Source organism: Ovis aries, chromosome 6 (genome assembly GCF_016772045.2).
Source record: "Ovis aries strain OAR_USU_Benz2616 breed Rambouillet chromosome 6, ARS-UI_Ramb_v3.0, whole genome shotgun sequence".
Taxonomy (NCBI): domain Eukaryota; kingdom Metazoa; phylum Chordata; class Mammalia; order Artiodactyla; family Bovidae; genus Ovis; species Ovis aries.
Window position 1 is genome coordinate 98276595 of NC_056059.1, and position 23804 is coordinate 98300398.

Below are 23804 nucleotides of genomic sequence, written 5' to 3' on the forward strand. Positions count from 1 at the left end.
AGCACAGGGAACTATATTCAGCATCTTATAATAATATATAATGAAAAAGAATCTGAAAACAAGTATGTATATATATTCATACATATATATGAATCACTTTGCCTTACACCAGAAACTAACAAAGCATTGTAAATTAACTATACACCAATTAAACATATATATATACATAAATGAAATAAAAAGAAAGAAAGAAACAGTGATACTAACTGTTCCCATCTACCTCATAGGGAAGATAAAATGGCTTATCTTCATATTTTGTGAAGCTAAAATGGGTTAATATATGTCAGCATGCCTGATGCAGAGCATATACTTAGTAAGTGTTAGCTTATTATCTCAAAGGCCTCTAATTAGGGGAGGAAAGAAAAAGGAAGAAAAATATGAGACAAGGAACAGAGGAATTGTTGGAAACCCTCCAACAATTTCTCTGGTAAAAACTCATGGAGGGCCCTGCTGGTTCTCTCATCGGCTTGTGACGCGCACGCTAATGAAGCATCTTGTGCACGTGTGAGGGTGGGTCCATCCTGGGTCTCATGCGTGTATTTAATCTTCTTGTGAAAGCAGATGGTGTTGAACAGGCCCGCCAGCCTCTGTCTCTGTAGAACTGCCTGATGCAAGCAGAATTCTGTGTCCAAGCACAGAGATTTGGGCATCCCTGCTGCTGCAAAGAGGCAAATGTGAAACAAACCAATGAAACGTAAGGCCTGCTTACACATGTGTAAGGACGAAAAGAAAAACGGCCTCTACTGAATAAAATGACATCTCTATCTCAACCTTCAGAGCATCTTGCAACTTTGAGGAAATGTGTGACTACATTTTACTAGGATTACTGTTGCTGTCAGAGGCAGATGCAAGGAAAAATAAGAGGATGCCAAGCCTGAGGGACAAGAAGGATCAGACTAGAAGGAAAAAGAAGCCTGTGACTGGGAAATGTGAAATTAGCTTAACTTAGGGGGAGATTCTTACAAGGAGAGAAAGGAGTTGATGCTCTGCCTCCAGAAACCCCCAAACAATCCAAGCATGAGATCCAAGGAGGTAAAGCTCTGGCATTAGATGAGCCAATTGGATAGTTAACCTGACCTGATTTTCTTCTGCAGCCACTCCAGGCTCTTGGTAATCACATGTCCCCCGTCTGCACAATCAGCAGGCAAAGCCACTGGAAAAGACCATGATGCTGGGAAGACTGAAGGCAACAGAAGGGGGCGGCAGAGGACGATATGGCTGGATAGCATCACCAACTCAATGAACATGAATTTGAGCAAATTTCAGGAGACAGTGGAGGACAAAGGAGCCTGGCGCGCTACCGTCCATGGGGTCGCAAAGAGCTGGACACGACTGAGTGACTGAACAACGGCAAGGGGTGCCGTTTTGGTGTGATTCCAGCTTGTGTTTACAGTCTGTGCAGCTGTCAAAAACCACAAGATGCAGATGGAAGGATTTACCTCTTTTCTGTCCTTGATAAACTGCAATATACAGTGCAGCCTATGAAACCGTGTTTTTAAACAATTTTGTAATGACAGACGAAACACAAACACCAAAGCAACAGAGACTCACATTCACTTCTCACCCTGCGATGTAACAAAACCGAATGATCTCTTCTTAGCTTTAGTGTTGTTGGAGAATTTTTTTTTTACATATCTATAGTCAATATTCAAAAAATCTGAGCTCAGGCTGTTTTCACTTGGACTTGCCTAATGGCTGAGATGGCAAAGAATTTGCCTGCAAGGCAGGAGACCCAGTGATCCATCCCTGGGTCAGGAGGATCCCCTGGAGAGGAAAATGGCAACTCACTCCAGTGTTCTTGCCTGAAGAATCACATGGAGATAGGAGCCAGTTCATGGAGTCGCAAAGAGTCAGACACAACTGAGCAACAAAGCAGAGCACATTTTTCACTTGGCATTATTTTATATCAACTTTTCCATTTGCTTTTATAATAGGCAAACTTACTATCCTTAATAGTAATATTAAATTTCATTTCTATACAATAGTTTGTTTTTATTTAAAATTTCTAGGTATTGTTTTTTCTTTCTTTCTGTTTTTTTCCTCTTATTTTTTCTTCTTTTGAGTTGTTTCTCCAGGATATGGTTTCAAACACATGTTTACCAGGCCAAAGGATGTGATCGTCCATGGCTCACTACACTTTGCCATGTTGCTTTCCAGAAATATTGTACTAATTGATGTCAGTATGAGGATGCAGCTTTCTCCAAAGCCTCGCCAGATTTTGATTTTGTAATTATAATGGACTTTTACCAGCTTTGCTGGCAGTGTATAATTTTGTGCTTTAAGTTCCCACGATTACAAGGGAGGCTGCATCCTTTTGCAAGGATTTGTGTTCTTGTGTGAATCACGCATTCTGATATTCTTGACCATGAAGGTAGTAAAAACAACATTGCTCTTACAGATGTGGTTCCATTCCCTAGAGATTCTGAATGTTCCTTTTTTTTTTCCATCCTTCCTTTTTTTTAATCACAATTTCTCCCCTAAGTCACTTTGACTCAAGAAAGTTTTGCTTGGTGGACACAGGTCCCACTCAGGCAGAAGATCATCAATTCAGCTCAGATTCCCAGCGCCCTATTTACTGGTGGCTGCACACAGTAATCCCCTCATAAATTTTCCTGAAGGCAGCCTGCTTTTTGAGTCCCCTAGCTCCCTAATGAACTGTATTCCCGATCTGTCAAATATAGCCAGCAATTATTCAATGTTGTATCATGTGCTACTGGAAAAAAGAAATCAAGGGTGCTATTTTCATGCTTGCCTTCCTGGCCATCCCTGACTAATAACTGTGCCTTTCCGCCAAGGTAGCATTTACATACTGTGGTCTCCACGCATTCTACACCTACTGGGTCAGACTCTGCAAAGAGAAGAAGGAACCACAGTCAAGATGTGGTCTCTGGTAGCGGGAGGGCTGAACAGGAAAACAAGGTCGTGGACAAGATGAAATGAAACAAATGAAAGCAGAACGTATTTGAGAGTTGGGATAGTAAACGGTTAATAATACTATCTTACATATCTTTGAAAGTTGCTAAGAGAGTGGAAGTTCTCATCACAAGAAAACAAAACTGTAGCTATGTGTGGTGATGGATGTTAGCTAGACCTCCTGTGATGATCCTTGAGCTCTATGTATATCAAATCATTGACGCAGTGGTAAAAAAAAATCTGCTTGCCAATGCCGGAGACTCAAGAGATGCAGGTTCCATCCCTGGGTGAGGAAGAGTCCCTGGAGGCGGAAATGGCAACCTACTCCAGTATTCTTGCCTGGAAAATTCCATGGACAGAGGAGCCTGGTGGGGCTACAGTCCATGGGGTCACAAACAGTCAGACACGACTAAGCAGTTAGGCACTCAGAGCACGTACATCAAATCATTATGTTGTATATAAAACTAATACAATGTTCTATGTTAATTATATCTCAATTGTTAAATTTTTAAATTTAAGTATCTGAAACACATTATAGAATGGACATAAGATCAATTTAATTAGCTCAAAGAATACCCACTATCTAGAAATGTATCTCCCTTTCGTGGGCATCACTAAAGATGGTAAAACAAGCACAATAAAAATTAAAAACTGTATGATTTAATCACTAGGTTGTGTCTGACTCTTATGACCCCACGGACTGTAGCCCACCAGGCTCCTCTGTATAAGAAACGCTAAACATTTATCAAATTACTTGATAAAAAAAGCCAAAAGATTTCTTTTTAAAAAAGTCATTTCTTGACTTTTTTTCTCCTTACTTATATGAAGGATCCCCAGTTGGGGAAGACTGCACCCCAGCACGTTTCCTCACTCAATTCTTTCTGACTTACAAATGTTACTATAAGGCCACCCACTCATCACTTCTGCCCCTCCACAGCTCCTCCCTCAGCCTCACCAACTCCCAGCCACTTTGGTCTGTGGAGATACCCCAAGGAGATGACAGAGACGCTACTCTGGAGACCTGTCTACCCAACTGGTGAGCGGCAGGGGCATTTCTCCACTGAATTAGCTACACTGAGGGCCCAAGTTACAGATGACAAAAAGATGCTCTTGTTATTATTATTGCTGCTGCAGTAATTGTGTGCAATTATAATTGTGCTGTTCGCACAACAATAATTAGTGAGTGCCTAGAATCAGCCATGAGCTGAGATGAGCAGTTATGTGCCTATCTCATTGAATCTTCACCAACATTATTTTACCCATTTTACAGATGAGACAAAGTGAAATTTACAAACTTAGCCAATATCACCCACTAAGTATTAGTAATAACAACTGGGAATAGACATGGTAACATATCTCCTCTCAAGGTATTGTCACTTTTTGATGATTTGTAATCAATTGTAACTTTTCCCACAAGTCTGAGGTTTGACTACAAAAAGAAAAAAAAAAAAGCAATTTAACGCAATCCCTCTTACTTTCCAAATGACTGTTCCTGCGAGGTCAAATGCAAAAGCCCCAGACTGATTTCCCAGGCCAACCACGGGAAGCACCTTGCCATCTTCTGTTCTTTTCTAACAGTTCCACATGCAAGCCATCTTCCTCTCAACATTGCCAAGATCCCTGACATCACGCGAGGGGTTGGGGGTGAGAATGTGTGAAGGAGGAAGATGGAGGGTGGGGACCCCAGCACGGAAGTCAAGAGGCTTGTCTTTCAGCCCTACTCCCACCACGAACTCCCCTCTCTGGACCACAGGTTCCTCATGGCCAAAAGGAAACATCCCCGCCAGCTTTAAATGTCTAACGATTTATGTTGCCTGGGAGTGTCATCGCACTGGTGGTGCCCGGAGGTGTGGACACAGCACCCCCTACCGGCAGCCTCTGGGCAGTGAGGCCGTGGTCACACACTCTGCCTGCTGGTTCTGCCTTGGAGCTGCGGGAGCTGGGAGGACGGTGGGAAAGGGCAGCAAGGGGGAAAGTGGTTCAGACTTGCCCTCAGCTCATCCCCCCTCTCTTCCTCCCCTCTCTAAACTGCCCTGTGTTCCGATGAAACAAACGTGCTTGGAAATCAGATGGGCAAAGGTTTCAATGATTACAGAATCATTTAGGTGGGAGTCAGATGGGTGGAGGGCCTCCCCAGTGGCTCAGCGGTAAAGAATCCACCTGCAATGCAGGAGACGTGGGTTCGATTCCTGGGCCGGGAAGATCCCCTGGGGAAAGGAATGGCAACCCACTCCGTTATTCTTGCCTGAAAAATCCCATGGACAGGGGAGCCTGGCGGGCTACAGTGCATGGGGTTGCAAAGGGTTGGACACACTGCACAGCAGCCCGAGCAGATGGTGGGGGTGGGGCAGCTGGAAAGTCTTGTGCTCAGCCTTGTTGATAACAAAAAGCCACAAGTCACAAAACTTAAAAAAAAAAAAAAAAAAAGAAAAAAATATTCTCTCCAAGGTAGGTATACATCTATTCTCTGAAAGTGGAAAATTCCTTTATAGATTTTGTGTGTGCTGGTTTAAAATATCAGGCAAGTAAAGATTCTGAGCTTCCCCCTAAGCTGTGCTTGTCAGCTTCAACAGTCTGTCCTCTGAGCCTGCTCACCTTCCAGGCTGAAAACAAGCCCCAGGCACTTCATTTTTCAGCAAGGCAACCTGCCCTTCCAAGGTCTCCCGCCTGAGCTCCCTTCCTCATGCGGGCATCTGATGGGGATCGTGGGCCCTTTCACCTTACACTCTAGATAAACACACATAAAGTATTCACATATTTTTTAAAAGACCATTTAAAAACCATTTCTTGAGGTGAGAGGTACTTAATTGCTCAATTGTATCCAACTCTTTGCAACCCTTTGGATTGTAATTTGCTAGGCTCCTCTGTCCACGGGATTTTTCAGGCAAGAATACTGGAGTGGGCTGCTGTTTGCTCTTCTAGGGAATCTTCTCGACCCAGAGATCGAACTGACATCTCTTGTATCTCCTGCATTTCAGGCAGATTCTTTACCCTCTGAGCCGCTGGGGAAGTCCAAACCATTTCTAAAGGCTTTAGAGATTTTCTTTTTTAAAACGACAACCTCCGAGCCTCGAATCTGCAGCCCACAGTAGAGCAGAGCAATGGACTTAATCATGCCTCAGTTGCCTTGCTCCTCCCACTCACCTGGTCCTGAAACCCCATGTGAAGACAGAGCTGTGTTGCTACCACCCTGTACCCCTCTTTATTGATGTTCACCTCCTCCTGTGAGCACAAGATCAGAGGAGAGAAAGGGTGGAGTGGAGGGGGGGGGGCGGGTTGCATCCAAGGGGACAGGTGGAAAGAACAGGGTTTGGGCATCAAAGAGCCAGTATCAAGATAGCATCCTATGGTGTCCACTCAGGCCAGGCCCCAAGGAGAACTCAATCTGTGCTGAAGTCTATTTCATAATAGGCTCCAGAAGGTCTTAGGTGTTGTTGTTTAGTCTCTAAGTCATGTCCGACTCTTTGCGACCCCATGGACTATAGTCCGCCAGGCTCCTCTGTCCATGGGATTTCCCAGGTCCGAAGGTCTCATTTGCCCAATTCACAGAGATGTTGACCTGCTCTCATCTTCATGATCGGAAGTTTAGCCTGTTCTCCCAGTTCCCCACCTGTGGTCCATTCCCCCCCATGAATGCTTGCCCAAAGTCAGCTGCAGTGACTCTGCTTCTTCTCCCATCTTCTGGATCTTTTCTCTTCCTTTCTATTCTTCCGAATGTAAGCCGACTAAAACCAATATAAATTCATTTTTCTTCCTCCCCTAACTCCACGTCTGCTCAGGAAAAAGTTTAGAGCAAGAGCTGACAGAGGTGGGTTTTCTACAGTGAACTAGGGAGAGCCCCAAACTGGAAATGCTGAAGGTAGAGTCTTTTTCCCACCTCTTGAATCTAGACTAGCCTTGTAATTAATTTCGCTTTGGCCTATAGAAAGATGCTGTGTGACTTCCACAGCCTAGGAGACAGTATAGTTTCTGCTTTGCTTCCCTGAAACATTGCCTGGATCACCATGGAAGGAAGCTGGTTTAGCCTAACAGAGAATGAGAGGTCCTGAGAAAGAGATCCGAGGCGTCCAGCCAGCAGTCAGCGCCCAGTGCCCACTGTGTGAGCGTGAGTGATGAACCCATCCAGCCCAGGTGAGACCAACAGAGAAGCAGGCCAGCCAGCCCAGAAGCAGGAGAAAGGACGCATCGCTCTTATTTAAAGCTGCTCAGTTTCGGGGTGTTTCGGCAGCAAGAAATAACCAACATGTACACTTCTATTGTTTCTCTGTGGTTTTTGGAATAAGATACCAGAATGGGATTCTTTCTGCATTTCTTTTGCCCGAGGCACCAATATGATAGATATCAGATACCCACGTGAATGGGAAACAAACCCCTTACACAGAATTCACAAAGGAAATTATCAAGACCTGGCTCCACCATTCCCGAACGCCCCATTCAGATGAAGAATAGCAAAGACTTAGAAGGAAATGTGAATGAGCTGTGAGCTGAATACTCCCAAGGAAAGAGGGCAGAGAGCCGTGACTCCTTCATCTCAAGCCCAGTGAAGTGGGCTTACGTGGACCCCTTGGAGAAATTTGAAATTCAGTAAGTCTGCTTCATATGCAGCAGCACGCTGAGAGCTCATTCGTAAATCCAATTTGTTCATAAATCCAACGTTAGCTTAAGTACCAACTGACATAGTAGGCCATGTAACACTGTACTGTAATAGGTTTATAATACTTCTCACAGAAATAATACATAAAAAAAAAACAAACAAAAAATAAAGAAAATATTTTGAATCTTACAGTACAGTGCCTTGCAAAGTACAGTAGTCCGGTACAACAGCTGGCATACAGCGGCTGACATCGAGTGAACAGACAAGGAGAATTACTGAGTGGAGGAGAGGAGGTGGGAGATGGTAGAGCTGAAGGATTGTCAGCAATAGGAGATGAAGGGCAAGCTGCAGTATCACTCACGTCTGACGCTGATGGCACAGGTTTTGGTTCCTTGCTGGAATCAGATGCACTTTCACATCTTTGAAAGTTTGTAACGTAAAGGTTTGTATATAGGGGACTTACTGTAGAGCTGGCAAACAGCACACACGGTGGGCCCTGGATTCATGCTTTCTATATAAAGAGAGGGCTGTGGCAGTAAGGCAGAGGTGTGGGGGGGCCATATGCTCTTTCGGGGTTTCCTGGCTGATGTGTGTCTTGTGGACCAACTGTGATCACTCCGAAGAGAAAGCTGGGGTGGGATCAGCTTGGCTTCTGTCTCATAGGCCCACCTACAGAAGCCGAAAGACCTCAGCAGCAAGAAAGTGGAGATGTGCACTGAACTGATAGGATCTTAGAAAGAAAACAAAAGAGATCTCCTGGAATATAGATGCACCTTCTTATGCCCAGAAACATCAACAACCTCAGATATACATCAACAAACATCTGCCTCATAATAACCTTATGGCAGAAAGCAAAGAGGAATTAAAGAGCTTCTTGATGAGGGTGAAAGAGGAGAGTGAAAAAGCTGGCTTAAAATTCAACCTTCAAAAGACGAAGATCATGGCATCCCGTCCCATCACTTCAAGGCAACTAGATGGGGAAAAAGTTGAAACAGTGACAGACTTTATTTTCTGGGCTCCAAAATCACTGCGAACAGTGACTGAAACCATGAAATTAAAAGACGCTTGCTCCTTGGAAGAAAAGCTATGACTAATCTAGACAGCGTTTTAAAAAGCAGAGACATCACTTTGCCAACAAAAGTTCATGTAGTCAAAGCTATGGTTCTTCCAGTAATCATGTACAGATGTGCGAGTTGGACCATAAAAAAGACTGGGTGCTGAAGAACTGATGCTTTCAAACTATGGTGCAGAAGAAGACTCTTGACAGTCCCTTGGACAGCAAGGAGATCAGACCAGTCAATCCTTAAGGAACTCAACTCTGCATATTCATTGGAAGGACTGACGCTGAAGCTGAAGTGCCAATACTTCGCTCACTTGATGTGAAGAGTCGACTCAGTGGAAAAGACCCTGATGCTGGGAAAGACTGAGGGCAGGAGGAGAAGGAGGCAGCAGAGGATGAGATGGTTGGGTGGCATCACCGACTCAATGGACATGAATTTGAGCAAATTCTGGGAGATACTGAGGGACAGGGAAGCCAGGTGTGCTGCAGTCCATGGGGTCACAAAGAGTCGGACATGACTTACCGATTGGACAACAACAATGCCCAGAAGACTGTAGGAAAGAGATGACCGATAATGTGGGTTTCTAAAGATCCCGCAACAAGGCCCAACAAGGGAAAGAGTCCATCAAACACTGGCCTGTTTCAGAGAGTGGGAAACCAACCTTGCTGAGTCCTTTGTTCCTAACCTGCCCACCCAATCCTCAGGGACTCAAAAACCAGCTGGCAAACTGAAAACTCTAGGGAGGCGAAAGGCACGAGGGAGAGACCACAGATGACTGTCACCTGTCCACCATCGCTCCCAAGGCAGGCCCCCAGCCTGACGCGGGCTTCAGAATAGAAAGGAGAAGAGGGTCAACGTTCACTCAAGTTCGAAGGTTCGATTCTCACCTTGGCCCGGACATCCTAATTTCTGAATTGAGACAGAGTGCAGCTTAGAATGACATGAGGACTATTTTCTAAGAACGAGTTGAAAAGTCACAGGCCTGCTGAGTTTTTACATCCACCTTCCTCTATTCAATAAAATTTAAAGGGCAACAAGGAGAAAAAGCAATATTTTGATGACACCATTAATTGTGTTTGTTGGACGTGCTGGTTAATTTATTCTGTTCACCATTTCTCCAGAATATACTTTTTTCTTTTTTTGTATCAACTTCTTCGAAAGTGAAAGTGTTAGTCAGTCGTGTCTGATTCTGCCACCCTATGGACTATAGCCTGCCAGGCTCCTCTGTCCATGGAATTCTCCAGGCAAGAATACTGGAATGGGTAGCCACTTATATGTATACATACATCCCCTCTTTTTTTTGGATTTCCTTCCCATTTAGGTCACCACGGATCACTGAGTAGAGTTCTCTGTGCTCTACGGTAAGTTCGCATCAGTTACCTATTTTCTGCATAGTATCAATAGTACATATAGGTCGATCCCAAACTCCCAATTCCTCCCAACCCTACCCCTGCAGAATATACTTTTCAAGACAAAAAATATCCTCTTTGTTCAATTCTCCTTTTCCCAAGACAGTTACTCATACGTCTCTTTGTTCACATGATCCTTCCCTTCATACAAACTAGGTGGGCTTATAACTTATCTCACTACATGATTACATTTGTCCAAATCCAGAAAGCCCCTCGCTGTTCACCATTTAGGATCTTCGAGCTACTGAGGCTATAAACTTGGAAGTAAGTTCCCCAGGTCTTTGTAAGCTTTGTCCCCATGACCGCGGGAAGAGGTCAGAACAAGTGTTGGCTTCAGGTCTGTCCATCTCACTTGTCTGGAAACGCAGGACTTCATCCTGGCGACCCGCCTAAGAGCTTTCAAAGATTGAGATCTGTGGGTGAGGCTTTGGACTTCATGCCGGGAAGCTGAAATCTAATAGAGAAGATGGGTTGGCAGAACCTCTGGTTCTGAAATTCCAGCAGGTAAATTTTTATAAATAAAAGATGCCATCAATTATTTAGCACAACCAAATATGCTTGAAGAATTTAGGTATCACTTGCTAGTTCTCCAGAATTTAATGCATAATCATAGAGATGCATAACACATGCAGAACTGGCCTCACTAGAGACCGTCTTCCGAGAGAGAGATTGCTGGCGTGAGAGGAAAAGGGGGATCGCATTTCAATCAATTATTTGCAGGTTATGTGTTACATTTATTCATGCCGCATAATAAAGCTCAGGTGGGAAAGGAGCATGCATTTCTTTTCTGTGAGAAGCTATGTGAGTCAATGAGGATATATATTAGACGAGGAACAAGGGCGCAGAGCTCTGTTTCTGACTGCAGAACAAACGGTGCTCAGTGCTGTGGAAACATAAATCGTGCTCCTGCAGCCCCTCCTCAACGCTGGGAATCGCCACCCCAGGAAGAAATCTTGCAGGCTGTCCTACGAAGGACATCTCAGGGTGGACCTTGAAGATTCTGACAAGGTCCAGGGTGCGGCCTTCAGCCTCCTGGGCACTGAAGCCTGATCTGATGACTCCATTTCTCAACAAATCCATTTCCTGGGGACAGAGTCACATCTTCCAGCCTCAGAGCCTGAACCAGAGGGACAATCTATTAATTCACAGGGATACTTGAAGTCCATACGACATTAGTTCTTTCTCTGCAGGCAGACCTCTATGGGAGACCAAATCCTAAGCCCTGCATTGCTGGGTGAGCGTGGCTTCTGAACAAGGAGAGACACGAATGGAACGTTTCAGGCACTGGACTAAGGCAGCCTGGCAGGTCCTTTCCCGATACAGAGGGTTTTCAAGCTTTGTGCCAGTACCATCAGAGCTGTGGGATCATTTCTCAAGTCACATTGAGACACATTAATAATAATGTCACATATTAACACATACATGCGGAATCCAGAAAAACGGTATCAGTTCAGTTCAGTTCAGTCGCTCAGTCGTGTCCGACTCTTTGCGACCCCGTGAATCACAGCATGCCAGGCCTCCCTGTCCATCACCAACTCCCGGAGTTCACTCAAACTCACGTCCATTGAGTCGGTGATGCCATCCAGCCATCTCATCCTCTGTTGTCCCCTTTTCCTCCTGCCCCCAATCTCTCCCAGCATCAGAGTCTTTTCCAATGAGTCAACTCTTTGCATCTGGTGGCCAAAGTACTGGAGTTTCACCTTTAGCATCATTCCTTCCAAAGAACACCCAGGACTGATCTCCTTTAGGATGGACTGGTTGGATCTCCTTGCAGTCCAAGGGACTCTCAAGAGTCTTCTCAACACCACAGTTCAAAAGCATCAATTCTTCAGTGCTCAGCACAGTCCAACTCTCACATCCATACATGACCACTGGAAAAACCATAGCCTTGACTAGATGGACCTTTGTTGGCAAAGGAATGTCTCTGCTTTTTAATATGCTATCTAGGTTGGTCATAACTTTCCTTCCAAGGAGTAAGCGTCTTTTAATTTCATGGCTGCAATCACCATCTGCAGTGATTGTGGAGCCCAAAAAAATAAAGTCTGACACTGTTTCCACTGTTTCCCCATCTATTTCTCGTGAGTGATGGGATCAGATGCCATGATCTTTGTTTTCTGAATGTTGAGCTTTAAGCCAACTTTCTCACTCTCCTCTTTCACTTTCATCAAGAGGCTTTGAGTTCCTCTTCACTTTCTGCCATAAAGGTGGTATCATCTGCATATCTGAAGTGATTGATATTTCTCCCAGAAAAATGGTATAGATGGCCTTATTTGCAAAGCAAAAATAGAGACAGAGACATAGAGAACAAACGTATGGTCAACAAGTGGGGAAAGGGGGCGGTGAGATGAATCAGGAGATTGGGATTGACATACGTACACTACTGATGCTGTGTATAAAATAGATAACTAATAAGAACACACTGTATACGTCAGGGAACTCTGCTCAATGCTCTGTGGTGACTTAAAGGGGAAGGAAATCCAAAATCGAGGGGTATATGTATACACATAACTGAATCACTTTGCTGTACAGCAGAAACTAACACAACACTGTAAAGTATAAGAAAATTTAAAATTTTCAAATATGTAAAAAAAAAACCACTATAGAGTAGAAAGCATCAGAGTGCACTGCATGTAATTAAGAGAGGTAAGGGGCAGTAAAGAGGGGTGGTGAAAAGGACAGACACTCAAGGCGGGCTCCAGAGGATCACACGCTGGCTTGGCCAAACACCAGGTGTACAACCCTGAGTAAGGTATTGAATCTATATCTCAGTTTCTTTGTTTGCAAAAATGGGAATGTAATAGTACTCACCCCCAAGCTGGCTGTGAAAATTAAATGGCTTAATGCCTCTAAAGGGCAGAGGACTATGCCTGGGTCCCCAAAAGTACTGTATAAGCTTCCATTATTAGGAAGAATTGCTTTGTGAAACTATTGCCCACACCAGAGATACGAGAACTGATTTCCTATGACAACTGGAGTCAGACATGCTGACAGGGACAGCAGTTTCCCTTGTATCTGAAGGGTGGTTTCCATTGTATTTGAATTAGAGAATTATGGAAGCAGGACCAGGCTGCCGGAAAACGAGAAGCAGCGGAAATTACCCAAAGGGACATCCCAGGTGACCGGGCTTGAGCCCTCAGAGGTTGAGGAATGCTTTTCAGTGAAGGACGATGAAAGAGGAATTGACACATATCCATTATTGATCGTAGGTGTAAAGCAGATAACTAATGCAAACACACCGTATACCACCAGGAACACTTCCTAATGCACTGTGGTGACTTCTTTCCTAAATGGGGAAAGAATGCAAAAAGAAGGAATATGTGTATATGAATGGCTGACTCTCATTGCTGTACAGTGGAAACACAACAATGCAAAGCAATTAATTAAAAAAGAAAAGATGCTGTTGAAATGAGTTGCTGTAAATCGCTCTTTCCTGGAGAGAATTCTCATTCTCTGATGTACACTTTGCCTTTTTCCTTTCTTTTTGGCTTTCTTCTGAGACCACGATGACATATTTTGATGTGCTAAAATGGATCATCAAGTTTAAACTTGAACTTGTAAAATTCTTCTGTTCAGATCAGGCAGGTTCTCATCTCAATTTTGAATAGTATCAGCTATTATCAATTGACTCTTCCATCCCACACAGCAAGCCCTTCTTTCATACATGATACACGTTCCATGAAAATCTGGACAAGTAGAAGGTGACTGATAAGGTAAAGGCAAGAGACTGAATCATGTTTGCTAAACTGAAACATCTTCTCCAAAGAAATGATCGAGTAAATGGGAGCGATTTGATCATATTCAAACAGAAGTTAGCATAATTATAACATTGACCATACATATAGACTGAATACTTACTATGCACCAGGCATAGTGCTAAGCACTTCACGATTTTCACAGTGCCTCTTACAGACAGATGACCTTAATTACAATGAAAAGCAAGGAAAGTGACACTTAGCAGATAAGGGACTGGGACTTCCCTGGTGGTCCAGTGGTTGGGACTCTGTGCTCCCAATGCAGGCGGTCCGAGTTCAACGAAGACTCGGCATAGCGGGAAAAAAAAAATTTTTTTTTAAAAGGGCATTTTCCCTAGCACTGCACTCCTGGCCCTGGCATTAGGAGAAAACCAGACATCAGTGAGGGCAAAAGCGTGGAGAAGCAGGGTAAAATAAGGAAACCAGCACTCCTGAAAGGTTTTAGCTCAGGCCTATGGAGCTGGGAAGGCAGAAAGGCAGAGCTGCGGTTTGAGACCACAGTCGAATCAGTCTCAAGAAGGATGAATTCAATAAACTGCAGAAGGCAGGAAGAATTACTTGGGGATTTGAGTGGAGGCTTTCGCTCATTTTACTGCACGAAGAAGTCACCCCACAGAAGAACAGAGGATTTAGGGTTGGGAAGAATTTAATCAGTTTCCTGAGCCCTGTTCTAACCTCAAGGAGATGGATTTAATTTTCCAAGACTTAAATAGGAACCAGAATTTAGACAGAGCCAAACTAGGAGAAGGGAAAAGGTGAGCCGGGCCCATGCACTGTCCAGAAACCAGAAGGGAGAATTTACCTAATTAAACTCAAAAAGCTTTTGCACAGCAAAACGAAAAGACAACCCCCAGATTGGGAGAAAATATTTGCAAGTGATGTGACTGACAAGGGATTAGTCTCCAAAATTCAGTAATACAAAGAGTTCATGAGGCTTGATACCATCAAAACAAACAACTCAATCAAAAAATGGGCAGAAGACCTAAATAAACCTTTCTCCAGAAGGGAGAATTTACCAGGCTCAGGTCTAAGAGCAAATTTAACTCAGTAAGCACAGGGCACAGGGGAGGGAGACGGAGGAGGGAGAGATACAGGAATGAACAGTTATTTCCACACACATAGACACACCTAGAAAAGGACATCAAATTCAGCTGTGTGTACTTTTAATTTCCAGGCTAAAGATGCTAGGATTTTAAATTTAAGTTGGAACAATCCATTGGGAGTGACATTTACTTTTAATACCTGCATGGCTGAGGATGACCACAACTGCTGCAATCTCTGAGCTACAGAGGCAAAAAACTTGCAAAGCATTAAAGATTCCAACTAAGTGGAATTTTAAAATTTGTTATTGAGTCCACAGATGCTGGGATATAATATATAGTCTGGACCCTACTGTGTTGTTGCTGTTTAGTCACTAAGTCGTGTCCAACTCTTTTGCAATTCCATGGACTATAGCCTGCCAGACCCCTTGTCCCTGGAATTTCCCAGGCAAGAGTACGGGAGTGGGTTGCCATTTCCTTCTCCAGGGAATCTTCCCAGACCAGAGACTGAGCCTGAGTCTTCTGCACTAGCAGGCGGATTCTTTACCACTGAGCCACCAGGGAAGCCCCGGACCCTACTGTAGCAGAATCCAAACAACTCTGAGACCCAAGAAACAGTGCAAGTGAATTTACAGAGGTTAGTGGAAGAAGAACACAAAATGGGAAGAAGCAAAGAGGATTCAGTGTGCTCGATTTATCATCAGACGCTGCAGAACTGGGTTGGGTTAGCAGGCAGGCAGTCACGTACTCAGAGAACAACACCGTTCAGTGGGAAAGGCCAGTGGGAGGAGACAGGAGTAGCTGCAGTTGTTACCACCACCGTCAATAAGCACCATTCACCACAACGGGTGAGTCATTTAAGGACATTGTTCTCAAGAAGCTTAGGGTCTTATTTAAGGAAACAAAGCATGCACATAAAAAGAAAAAATAAAGAACAATACAAACTGGGTCAAATGGGTAATGTATCATCCTTGGAAACTGCTGAGTGTCTCCATATTACAAAAACACACCCATCTTGCAGAAGCCACGCCATGATTCTAGAGAGGAAGAGCCCTGAGTGCCAACCCCATACAGTTTCACTCTAAGTCATCCAGCCACACCACAGACTCACATTTCAAGACCTGTGAGATGGAGACGTGAAGAATCACTGCCCTAGAAGTCGTTCAAAACACTGCCTTGGGCTTCTTTGGTGGTCCAATGGTTAAGGATGTTTCTGCCAATACAGGGGACGTGGGTTTGACCCCTGGTCTGGGAAGATTCCACATGACTCAGCCCACATACTCTAGAACACGTGCTCTGCAACAAGAGCGGCCACCGCAATGAGCAGCCCCTGCTCACCGCAGCCAGAGAAAGCCTGTGCAGCAGTGAAGACCCAGCGCAGCCAAAAATACATTAAAAAAAAAATCACCTTATGTCCTGTTTAAAATGGTCAGTTTTAGCCTCATGCTGATTTCAGAGTTATTTATCTGAAATGACTATAGGCTTTATACTCCTAACAATATTTTATATTTATTTGTGAGGGCAATATAAATTAGTAGCTAGGAGTAAGGACTATGGAACAGATTTCCTGGGTTCAAATCCCATTTCTACACTTTTCAGCTGTGTAACTGAGGCAGGTTACTTAATTCTTCTAAGCCTTGGTTTCCTCATCTGTAAGTGAGAATAAAAGATTTGCCTCATATAATCATGGTGAGGAATACATAGCACATAAGGTACACAGCTCAGTGGATGGCACATAGTCCACAAAAATACCTGCCCTAGTGACTATTTCAACAAGGTGGCTAAGCCAGAGCTGGTGTGAGATGGCCATTGGCAGAGGCCAGGGCACTGCACAGCCAAGGGTCCCCTGCACTGGTAACTCGGAGACCACCTCCCCATTCTCAGTGTGTAAAGGCAGGCGAGTGCACAGACTAGAGACAGGGAAGAGGCATGCAACAGTCTGAGCGAGCAACACGTGGGGAAATAACACATCCAATATGTCTGCTTAAGAATTAACTGGTCCAACAGAGAACAGACTGGTGGTAACTCCTACCAAGCGGGAGGAGTTGAGGGAGGGATAGAGTTGGAGTTTGGGGTTAGCAGATGTAAGCTTTTATATAGAGAGTAGATAAACCACAATCTCCTACCATATAGCACAGAGAACCATGTTCAATATCCTATGATAAACTATAATAATACTTTAAAAGAATATTTTAAGAAAGAATATATATATATAACTGCATTACGCTGTTGTACAGCGGAAATTAACACACCGTTGTAAATCAACTAAACTTCAATAAAAAATATTGATTAAAAAAGGAATTATTGGTCCACACAAGCAAGAGATGATAAAAAGAAATTTGAAGTTAGAAATAAATAAGCACACTTTGAAAAGAGTAAGACTGTGATATATCTGTATGACCGAATCACTTTGCTCTACACTAGAAACCAGCACAAGATTGTAGATCAACTATATTCCAATAAAAATTTTTAAAAACATTCAAAAATACTTAAATCCCACATTATAAAATTTTGATAAAAGAGGGTGATAGGGACAATGGATGAGAGGATGCTTCAAGGCTAATAAAACTGTTTCCAGAAAAATGTTCTTAAAGATTCAGGGAAGTTGTGAAGAGCCTTTTGAGTCTCAGAGAATACAGCTGTATTTCTGCCTGCACCAGAGAGCTGCTGGTAGCAAAAAGAGAGTTGCGGGATCAAAAGGCAGGTAATTATGTCTGCTTTGAGAGAGGGTATTGAGGGGAAGAAGAGAAAGCTCTGATTAAAAGGTCTGAAGGCTGACCCGGAGGGGAGGGTTTGGAAGCCCATTTCACATGCAGTGTTATTTCTTTTTCTTCCCTGATTGCCATGGCAAGGACTTCCAAGGCTACGCTGAATAACAGTGGTGAAAATGGACACTCTTATCTTATTCCTGATTTTAGAGAAAATGCTTTCAGTTTTTCACCATTGAAAACAATGTTTGCTACGGGTTTGCTGTGGGCTTCCCAGGTGGCTCTAGTGGTAAAGAACCCACCTGCCTATACAGGAGATGTAAGAGACGCTGGTTTGATCCCTGGGTTGAAAAGATCCCCTGGAAGAGGGCATGGCAACTCACGCCAGTATTCTTGCCTGGCGAATCCCATGGACAGAGGAGCCTGGCAGGCTACAGTCCATGGCGTTGCAAAGAGTCAGACACTACTGAAGTGACTTAGCATGCGCACACACACACACACACACACACACACACACAGGGGTTTGTTGTATATGGCCTTTATTATGTTGAAGTAGGCTCCCTCCATGACGACTTTCTGGAGAGTTTTTTTAATCACAAATGGATGTTGAATTTTGTCGAAAGCTTTTTCTGCATCTATGGAGATGATCGTGTGGTTTTCATTCTTCAATTTGTTAGTATAGTGTACCACATTGATTGATTTGCATATATTGAAGATCACATGCGATAAGTTCATGTTTAAGGGTCAAGTGGAAATTGTTTGCTGAGGGCTCTGTGGTACAAAGTTCCTCTCAAATTCTGCAGCAAATCCCAAAGAATGTGCCTTCCCCAGAGCCCCTGGACTGGAGAAAAACAGTCTAAGTTGGAATCTCTGCTCTACGCTCAGAGACCTGTGTTCCTTCCTCACTTCGCACACCTGCATTCTCCTCTATCTCTGCTTGTCTCTCTCACTACCTTCAAACTTCACGAGAACTGGGGCCAAGCCTGCTTTTGGTTTCTGCTGTACCTCAAGTGCTTAGCAAAGAGCTCTGTGAGCATGGCATCAAGTGAACACTGGGTCCACCATAAATATCTGTGGAATAAATGAACGAGCTGCTGAACAAGTGCTGGAGAGCAGAGTCGGGAGGACCAGAGACTTGGTTCTTTGTTATATGGGCCATTGTTGGTACGACTTGAAACACTTTCTTTATGTTTCACTAAGCCTTTTGGTCTCAAAGGACTGAGAAAACCCAGCCCCTGTAAACACCAGTCTGGGCAGTAGCTTCCTAATTCATGAAATTTTCAAGTTATTAATACAAATGTCTGTCTCAGAGCACAGGGTTAATCAAGTCAGTCTTTGTAATCTTTCCCTTTCTAAATGGAAATCAACTAGATGAGCCCTAAAAGTATCTTTCCAAACTATTTAACAGGCTGAAATGTTTCAAGCTATCTCATTAGCAAATAATAGCCATTTAAATTCTTTGTTATAATGAGGTTTCTTATTAATGAAAAGTACACCGAAGTATGTGTAGGTATCTGTGTATGTATGTGTACATGTACATGTAACTACATATATGTGTGTGTGCGCCACGGATGCATGCTAAGTTGCTTTCGTCGTCTCTAACTCTTTTTGACTCTATGGACTGTAGCCCACCAGACTTCTCTGTTCATCGGATTCTTCAGGCAAGAATACTGGAGTGGGTAGCCATTTCCTCCTCCAGGGGATCTTCCCAACCCCAAATATGGAACTTGCATCTCCTGTAGCTCCTGCATTGGCAGGCGGGTTCTTTACCACTGTGCCACCTGGGAAGCCCCTTAAATGATGGACCACCAGGGAAGGCCCTAGCAACTACTTTTAAACTGTATAGAGCCTTCCCCAAGGAGGGAAATGCACAGGCCCTGTGGTCCCCGGCCACTGCTGTAAGGCCACGTTAAGCACCGCTAATCCACGATGCATTTTCTCGCTGAGTCTAGGCACCACCTCTGAACTGTTTTCACTCCAGTCCCCCAGCCAGCCACGATGAATCAACTGAAGTTAGAAAACAAGAGGAAATATCTTAGCCTCCTTGACCTAGCACTATACAGTCCAGTGTATTTCAAATTCTCTTTTCCATGATCCTCAGTAAAACAAGGCATTCTGGGGACTTCCCTGGTAGTCCAATGGCTAAGACTCTGCTCTCCCAATGCAGGGGGCCCAGGTTCAATCCCTAGTCAGGGAAACAGACCCTGCATGCCCCAACTAAGATCTGGTACAGCCAAAAATAAAGGCATTTTGCATCAAGTACTAGCACAGGTTTCACTAAACAATACTAGTCCTTATTTGTGGGCTGTATTCTGATATTCTATTCTCTTCTACTTCATTGTTTAAAATGCTGGTTGCAACCTATTGATTTTCTAACCTACATAACATGAAGTATGGCTTGCAACCTGCAGTTTGAAAGGTCCTGCTGTAAAGGATTACGTCTGCGAATTCCCAATTCGAAGGTCAGGGCCACCACCACAAGGAGCCTGCGTGAGTTTTCTCAGCTGGACAGAGCACTGGACTGGTGGAACCATGGCCAGGGGCTCACGCCCCACCAGGCCCCCAGTTCTGCTCTTCAAGCTGCAAGTGGGTGGCTAACTCCTGGCAGCAGCACACATCCTTGGGAACGAGCAGACCCCTTATCCTTACGAAAAGGATAATTCAAACTACTCCTCCTTCCACAAGGGGTCAGAAAATCACTCCCACCATGTGAAAGACAAACTCAGTCCTGCGTGCGTGCATGCTCACTCAGGCTCTCTGTGACCCCATAAACTGTAGCCTGCCAGGCTCCTCTGTCCATGGGATTTCCCAGGCAAGGATAATGGAGTGGGTTGCCATTTCCTTCTCCAGGGGATCTTCGTGACCCAGGAATGGAACTCCGTCTTCTGCTTTGCAGGCAGATTCTTTACCACTGAGCCCCTGGGGAAGCCCCTAAACTCAGTCCTAACCTTCAGGGAATCTTATTATTGATAGTTTGCTCCCCACAAGAACCATCGAAACTATTTTCAGTTTGCTGAAATCACAGGTTCTTTCACTTCCCCATTCGTTCTGTCTGGCTAACTCCCACTTATCATTCTTCTCTGTAAGCCTTCCGCGACCACCTGGGCCCTCTACTCCCACCTCCTTCCATCCTCAGCCAGGCTGAGTTAGGCGCCTCTCCTCTATAATCCAACCTGCTATCCTGTATTTAATATCCTGGTCATCTCCTTCTGTGTCCTCCTCGAGGACAGAGGTGGTCTTTCAGCTCCATTCTTGGTGCCTGGCACAAGGCCGGTCTCATAAGTGCTTGGAGAATGTTTCTTGAATGACCTAATGACTGATCAAAGTGCCAAGGAGGCCAGGAGCTAATGCATTTGAGGCAGAGAAAGAAATAAGAATTGGAGGAAACAAAGGAGGAGGAAAAGATGTGACTAATACCTGATGCCTTAGCCTTGCTTTCAGGACTTTGACCTCAGCTGATTCGCACAAGACGTGGGATAGAATTGGTATTCCCATTAGACGGATGTGTAAAGTGAGGCTATGAGGAATCCTTCTTATGGAGGGGAGGGGATTAAAATGATGCCACGGAGAGAGAGAAATTGCCTTTTTCTAGACTGGAAAATATCTTTATCACAAAAACATTCTTCTCCCTTTAACCACAAGTTGGAGGAATCTCTGAAAATAGGACAGTAACAAAATCCTGGATTGTGAATTCTAGCAAGAAATACTGCTCTGCGTGAGACCTGTGCTCAAGCAAAACAAATCCCCATAATTATGTGGGCAGGAGAATCACTATCACAAAGTCTGAAGTGTTTAATCTGAATTAAATATAATTTTAAACCGGGGGAAATTCATTCATGTATAGGAATCTGTACTTCTATCAAGATGAGGAAAAGCAGAAGGCAAAAATGCAGGCAACATCTCTAAGGCTGACCTTGACTTTAAAATATATATTTAATTGTGCAGAAGTTGGACTGAGTCTTCACATTCCAAGATAGTGTTCGTGGCTCATGGTCAGGCTGAAGGGCTGGGGAGGTACAAGGAGAGAGCCTTTTGAAAGCAGCCAGCTGAAATTTTCTGACCAAGAAAGGCACAATCTCACATCTACTCCTAGGTTCAAATGATGGGAAGTTCTGATAAGCCCAAAGGTGTCCCTAGAATTTCAGGAATAAATTAAGCAAAGAGCTGCTTAGCACAGGGATGAGACAGTGCTGAGGAGATGGAGCCTCCTGGCCCCTGAACTGCTCTGGGAGCGAGAGCTCCACCTTCAATCCCAGCTGAATAAAACCTGCCCCTCTTCACTAGTCTCCTCACCATAGCTGGGCCTGGAGAAGCTACACATGCCCTTTGATCCCCTCTTAAAATTCATTTCTTCAGAACATTCACCCTAGGCACACTCATACATTCACTCATTGCCCCCTTTCATTGTCTCTGTATTTCTCTTTATTTCTCAGGCTTCCCAGATGGCCCAGTGGTATAGAATCCACCTTCCAATGCAGGAAACACAGGAGATGTGGTTTGATCCCTGGGTCAGGAAGATCCCCTGGAAAAGAAAATGGCAACCCGCTCCAGCATTCTTGACTTGGAAGATCCCATGGACAGAGGAGCCTGGAGGGCTATAGTCCATGGGGTTGCAAAGAGTCAGACACGACTGAACACAAACATGCTCGTATGCAAGTTCTATTTCTCTCTTTCTCTCTCTCTGTCACACACACACACACACATCCCAACACGCATGTATTGTTTTCCTTTTTCTCCCTAATTAAACCGAGTTCAATATTGAAAACAGATAAAAACTGAACCCTACCTGCCAAATACTGTCACATTTTCCCAAAGACATCATTTCACTCCAGTGATGAACGGGAACTTACACCCACTACACCATTAAAATAATTTCTCTTTCACTCACTCCCTGCCCTCTCCCTGCCAAGAAAATAATTAAGGAAGTGTAGAATATCAGACGGAGAAGGCAAGTGCCAACCCACTCCAGTATTCTTGCCTGGAAAATCCCATGGACGGAGGAGCCTGGGGGGCTGCAGTCCATGGGGTCGCTGAGTCGCACACGACTGAGTGACTTCACTTTCACTTTTCACTTTCATGCATTAGAGAAGGAAATGGCAACCCATTCCAGTGTTCTTGCCTGGAGAATCCCAGGGTCGAGGGAGCCTGGTGGGCTGCCGTCTCTGGGGTTGCACAGAGTCAGACACGACTGAAGCGACTTGGCAGCAGGCAGCAACAGCAGAATATCAGAGCTGCAAAGACCCTGAAGACCATCCCCGCTTTTGTGTCTCGGAGCACGGTCTGAGGACCAGCCTTGCCAGAAGCCTGCTGGAAGGACAGAACCTCTGGCTCCCTAGGAACTTGTGGAAGTAGAGTCTGAAATTGAACAAGATCCATGTAATTCACATGCACATTCTGATCCTCAGCTGGGCAGAGCTTCTCAGCCTGGCTCCCCAGAAGCATCACCGGGGGAGGTTTATAAGCCTCCGACGCCAGGCCTCTCTTACCTGAGAGCAAATTAACCAGGCATATTTCTAGATGCAGGGTAGCTAAAGGGTCCCCAGTGATCCTGTTCTGCAGCCAGTATTGAGTAGCACAGCTCCTGTCCAACCCTCCCATTTTCCAGATGAAGAAATGGAACTGTAGAAAGCCAAGTGACCTGACAAGGACTCAGTGTAAAACAGGGGTCAGGCTGAATTCATAAGGTGATGCGCCCTAGGGTCTCCTCCAGAGGGTGGGCTCCAGCCGTGGAAGGGTCTGTTCCTGTGCCCTCAGGAGTCTGGCACTTGTTGGGCTGAGAGAGAAGGCTGTTCCTACAGCCGCTGCTGCTGTCTAGTCTCCCAGTTGTGTCTGACTCTCTGTGGTCCCAGGGACTGTAGCCCGCCAGGCTCCTCTGTCCATGGGATACTGGAGTGGGTTGCCATTTCCTCCTCCAGGGGATCTTCCCAACCCAGGGCTCGAACCTGCCTCTGCTGCACCACCTGCATTGGCAGAAGGATTCTTCACCACTAGCGCCACCTAGGAAGCCCCCTGTGTTCACAGAGGGTCCCCCCCAGTCACTCCTTTCGGAGCCCTCCTAGTCTACTCCCTAAGAAACCATCTTCACTTTGGCCTGGAGTACAGCTTTAGAAAACCAGGGACCCATAACACTTCTGCTTGACCCACCATTTATGTGGTGAATGCATCCATAGCTGCCTGTCCCCCTCCTAGCTGTTTTTCTCTCCCCCTCTCCCTTACTCCTGTTTCTAAGAAAAACAACCAGCACACACCAGCCCAACAGAACCCCCTGAGAAAATCCAATTCAGAAGGGTGAGAGACAAATCAGGATATGTGCCATTTCCTTGAAGC

The 23804-nt window shown here is 44.7% G+C and overlaps 1 protein-coding gene and 1 non-coding gene across 2 annotated transcripts in view; one reads left to right on the plus strand and one right to left on the minus strand.

Annotated features, from left to right (window-relative positions):
* The window catches only part of SCD5 (stearoyl-CoA desaturase 5), a 171876-nt gene that overhangs the window by 103597 nt on the left and 44475 nt on the right, over positions 1 to 23804 (minus strand).
* On the plus strand, positions 19602 to 19674 carry TRNAG-CCC (transfer RNA glycine (anticodon CCC)). The gene has a single exon. It is a non-coding gene; the product is annotated as a tRNA-Gly (tRNA).